Source organism: Pinus tabuliformis, chromosome 8 (assembly GCF_031772625.1).
Source record: "Pinus tabuliformis cultivar Carrire ecotype Pingquan chromosome 8, CPIR1, whole genome shotgun sequence".
Taxonomy (NCBI): Eukaryota; Viridiplantae; Streptophyta; class Pinopsida; order Pinales; family Pinaceae; genus Pinus; species Pinus tabuliformis.
In genome coordinates, this window is record NC_142294.1 from 756,492,569 (window position 1) to 756,498,568 (window position 6,000).

Genomic DNA, 6,000 nt, shown 5'->3' on the forward strand with positions numbered 1-6,000 from the left:
CGGCAGCTATTGCTATTCAAAGCAATGCCATCCTCGCCAGCATCCCTGAGCCGGATGGACCTGTAAAAAATGATCAGCGGAAAGAGTTGCGTCTTAGAGATGGGATTCCGTGGGCTTTCTTTGATGGGGCAGCCCAAAATAATATCACAGGAGCTGGGATCTGTATTCATCTTAGTGCCGTTCACTCGTTAAAAGCCTCAGTGGGACTTGGGATGGGAACAAATAACTTTGCAGAACTTTCAGCTTTAAAACTTCTTCTTTGTTGGCTCATCCACAGAAATATCCTTGCAGTTCAGATTTTTGGAGATTCGATGAATGTTGTTAATTGGGTCATTGGGAAATACAGATGTCAGCATTACATGTTGTTGCCTTTATTAGAGGAAATCCAATCTTTAAAATTGCAGTTTAATGTTTTTTCAATTGATCACATCTACAGGGACAGCAATGAAGAGGCCGACCGGCTTTCTAAAGAAGGTATGCAACAAGCTGTGGGCGCATGGAGAGTAACAGAACAGCTTCAAGATCAGATCCGTGTGTCGGATCTCCCTCCAAACATATAATGTTTTTGTTTTTGTCTATACTTATATGCACCAGTTTTTATCAGTGGTTTTATATGAAAATGGTGGCATATAAAAACTGTTTCTTTCTTTTATATACTATGATGCTCTGTTTTGATAGAGCGGGTTGTAAACTGTGTTAATGTATGTGTTTTTCTGGGTTGTTTTCCTCATGAAAGGAGACCTAGGAGACATTTTGGATTTTCAGTTTCTTTTTGGTATGGCTGTATAGGCCGGGTACAGGAGTCTTATAGACTTCTGTAGGTATGCTGATGCTCTTACTCAGAGGAGTTTTTGCTCCTGACCATGCAGTTTTTGCAGAATGTTTACTCATATACTATGTAACTTTTTTATTCCTAATAAAAAAGTTCGTTTTTTTCCTTGGAAAAAAAAAAAATCACATGGGGACCCTATGATACTACAACACTTAATACATGAAGGAAGGCAATTAATGGATTCCTCATTGTTGCGTGATATGGGATTATAAGAGACTCCACCATTGTTATGCTTGTGAGATTGTGTGGTGGAGCTATGGGTAATAGGAAACTAGACACCCCAATTTCATATAAGGATGTTGCTTGCTCTAGTCACCCCAATGGGTCTTCATAATTCAAGGAAGCAGTGCAAGGGAAGACATATAATCCATCAGATTAGATCTAAAACAATCAAGGACCCTACATCATAAAACAACTAGGGAAAGCACTGGCCATGGAAGTTAATCACCCCGTGGTAAATTTTCTTTTTACCGAGCTACAATCCAAGGCTATTATATGTCAATTCAATGGTTTTTAGCCTAGATATGATGCTTTACACCAGTGGGTTTTCTCTACTTTGACACCTAATTGTGATCTCTATTTGTGCTCCAAAGGTTTCTTCATTGTTCATTTTGACACACAAAGATTTGGAGTATATCCTAAATGAGGGGCCATGGTTTTGGGGTAGAGTTGGGCTCTTCATAACCCCATGGTTCCAAGATTTTGATGCTACAAATATGGTGGTGTCTACAATGTTGGTATGGGTGAGACTACCCAACCTCTCTCTACCTTTCTGACACCATCAGGTCCTAAAGGACCTTGGAAATACTCTGGGAAAATTCAAAATGTTGGACATAAACAAAAGAGAAAAGGGTATCTTTACATTCACGAGAATATGTGTAGAGATAGATCTTAGCAAAGGTCTACCTGATTGCATACAACTTAAACATAAAAACTTCCAATAAACCCAAGTTTTAGATTACGAGAACATGACATTTAGATGCCAAATCTATGTTCAAACTGGGAATTTTCATAATACATACCCATAGGAGAAAAAAATTCCAAAAAATAAAAAAGAGGCTGACTAAAAAGCCAAAGGGATGGCAAGTATCTAACCCTCATCTTTCTAAAGAAGAAGAACAACAACAAATTGTGCATCTCCATCAAAATATGAAAGCACGGGCTAAATAGGGAAACCAAATAGATGGAGGTATTGTGGATCAGTCTAGAACCACAACCCACATCCAAAAGGGGGTTGAACATACAAAGATCAAAGCATTAGAGCAACAAACAAAAGAAATGCACAAATAAAAGGGCATGGAAGGTATAAAGAGAAATCCTGTCTTCGAGAGCTCAGATTTGGACAACGAAGTTCCCATGTAGATAGCTGGAAATGAATTGGAATTGGTAACAAATAAGCCCATCTTTGAGGTTTGGCAAAAGGTTCAGGAAAAGAAAGGCAAAAAATAAAAGTTAAGTGATTTCTATCACACTTAATTCAACAAAATTTATGTAATTTTTATAGTTTTCACTTTTTATTGCTCACTAGCCAAAAGGCTAATATGACTAAATGATCTAAATTGGATTATTATATTGTTTGTCATCCATCTCAATGCTTTTGGAGTGGAAAAAGTGGAGGAAGCAGCGCATAAGACCCTTTTTATTGGCTAGACCCAATTGGCAAATTGGGATTTAAAACCTTCCAGGAGCATTCTGAGGCATCAAACGACATTTTGTTAAAGGTAAAACTTTGTCATTTTTGAACACATTTTTTTCCTGCTTTACCCACACAAACCTTTTCAATGGCACAATAATTGCGTTAATCAAAGTATGTATGTGAAGGTTATGCCACTCAGAAGTTGACCTTCATGTTTTCACCACCATAATTCAAGAGGATGTCACATCAACCCATATTATTAAAAAAAGGGGGCTAGCCACATGCTTATGATGAAGAAGATTTTAGAAGAGTCTGTATTGTAACTCTAGCTAAGATTTTAGACAGTAATACCTAACCATTACTAAGCTATGGGGTTGTGTTATAAGGAGGAAAAGAGATTTCATACTTTCAAGTGTATTTGTTCCATAACTGAGCAAAAATGTTCGAGAGGGATAAGAGATAGAGCACACAAAGAGGATTTGTTCACTACAGTAGCCCATAGGCCACATGTCGTACTTCTTTATACTCGTAAACATTTTATATTCGGAGAAAGAGAGCAGAGCAACCTCATCTTCCCACTGGGTTTTTCTCTCGAAAGGGGTTGTGTGTGAAATTTCATTTCATTGTTCTCTATTTTGTGCATAATTTTAATTCGCATGCATACATTATTAAAGATAATCTACCAATCTATAAATGTAAAGAGAAATGAAATTGTAATAGTGTAGAATTTCAGATTTTAAATATAATTTTATCATATTTATTGTGACAAATTATCCAATGGAATGTCCATGGCAGTTTACGGATCATTGAATGCTTGCAGCATCTATAGAATGTGATTTTGTTCCTTGTTTAAAGTTGAGTAAAAAAAGGCAAAAAAAAACTTAGCTTAGTGATATTAAGCTTAACTATTTCTTATGTATCTTCTAATTTTTTAGGCAAGGACTAAGCTGTCATGCAATAATTGTTAAGAATGGTATAATAGAAATATGAAGATGAACTTGAAGCAATATTTGTATATGTTTTATTGATTTGAAAAAATGATTTTTAACATTCGTTATTTTTTTTCTTCTTAATGTAATTTTTTTGTGCTTTTGGGTTTATCATTGAGAGTAGATAGACCTAGACCTCTCAAGTAATAAGAGGGATCAAATTTCTTAAGGTGTAGTTTTTTTTATCACTTAATTCTATGCCATGTATTAATTTCTTCATATTAAATAATTAAAAAATTTACATTTCAAGAAATTTGATCCTTCTCAATACTTGATTTATGACAAATTTAGGTTAGTTTTTTTTTTTAGATTTGTCATGTATATATATACATAAGTAATTAATTATTTTTTGTCATGTAAAATGTGTATATTAATCTTTCTCATTAATGCCAACTAATAAAAACTAACGGATTTTTAGTTTCATTAATAATTCATGAATATAACTAAGTACTTATTAAGTTTCTTACTACACTAATTAAGTAAACATTTTTTTTATTTTCCAAGACCAACTCATACTCAAAAGTAAATTATTATTATTATTATTATTATTATTATTATTATTACTACAGATCCATCTTAAAATTAATAATATTTTTTATTTTTAGTTATAATTTAAAATATAAATTTAAATGTACTCAAAATATATTATTATTACGAGTTGTCTTTAGTGAGACTTTTTGGAAGCTTTTCCGGTCTAATTTCTCTAAAATCTGGCAGGAATTTATTGAAATCACAAGTTTGATGGGTAACCCCTACACAATCGAAGTGCCCTAGGGGTTTTTCACAGTGTTGAATCCATATATATAGTAAAAAAATCAGTTTAAATAACACAAATCAAGATTTCACTGCAAATGTTTCAATGGATTCCGACACCGAAAAGTCCAAAAAGTCTCACTAAAGACAACTCCTTATTATTATATGTAATATATTATAAAATTAATTACTTTTTTGTTTATCATTTTAATTTAAAAATATAAATTGAAATTTATTTTGAAAACTATTTATATATTTTTTACATTAAAAATTACTTGTATTCTTTTTAATTAACAGTTGGTTTTCAATTTAAATTATTTAACTTTATCCCCCATGGTAGGTGTGAGTCTAGCCAAACGTCATTATCATGATGAGATTGTATGGTTACAATGATCATCTAGCCTTTTAAGTGCTTTCTCTAGAGCATTGGTACATTTAGTTAAATTCTCACGTGGAGGCATTTACGAGCCCATGTGGTGGTATGCTCTCTTGATTTTGGCTTGTAGGTTAATGTTAAAAAACAATTGTTATTTGGAAGGGCTCCTCGTGACGATGATAGAGGGCAGTGTTATAGAGTGGTGGCACCCATTTTCAGGTATGTCTCTGTTTCGGTTAAGTAATACAATTTATCTCTCTAATTCGTTAGATATGCTCCCTTTAGCTACCATGACAATCATTCTTGTAGTTGCCATGCACTCCTCGACTGATTTGTCTCTTGGTGCTTACTAGTTCTCCCGGAGGTGATGAATTTCTGTGTCACTTTATCTTTCATTTTATCCTCATCCTCCTTCAGTGTTCGCCTAGTTGCTTTGTTGTTCAAGTAGGCCTACTAGGCTCACCTTAATGGTTCACTTTTCTCTGAGAATTATCTACCTTCTTTCATTTCATATAATTCCTTAGCCCTTATCACTAAATTTGGCTTGATTTTACCATTCAAAGTCATAGTTGCATTTCATCGCCTTTGGATGGTAGAATCCAATTGGGGAACGATGGAAATTCTAATTGTAAGCCTGCCTTGGTCCTCACACTTTGTTCCTTCAAATAATGCACACCATTAGGCTTGGGCAAGCATCTCAAGGTTCGTGACCTGAATGTTCATGGCTCCAGTGTTTGTATTTTGAGTGTTTGTGGCTCCAGAGTTCACGTCTTGAGTGTTCATGGCTCCAAAGTCCATGGCTCAAGGGTTTGTGGCTTATAACTTTGTAGTTTCAAGGCTCATACTGCAGCTTAAGAGATCACACATTTTGGTTTCCTGGTTCCAAAAGACTTACAATCAATCGAGGGTAATTCAAAGAATGAACATGTGCCACTAGGCCACAAGGTGGTGACTCTCTCAGTTAATTGTTGTTCAACGAAAATTTCTTCTCTCATTTTGACCTATGGATTCTCTTTATTTTAGTTTGTTTGGTTGTGTAGACCAAGACATCTATGTTTATCGCCTCTTGACATTGTATGTGTATTTTGACAATGTCTTATTTTTCTCTGATAGTATGGTTAAGTGGGGCCTTTGTAACCTTAAGACTATAAATCTATGCTATTAGGTTGGTTTCCCATCGGGCAAGCCAATAACACATAGCACTCTCTTTTGTAATGCTTCATCTGATTTATGAAATGGCAAACTTCAAACAAAAAAATATTCAACTTTACATAACCACATCTCCCTTATATTAAATTGTAAAACATCTCCTAATTAAACTATTGTACATGTGGTAGGCATGTTATTACGCATTCAGTTTTGTCTTTGACTGCATATTAGTTTGTCTTTGACCAAAATTTTCTACCGCGTATCC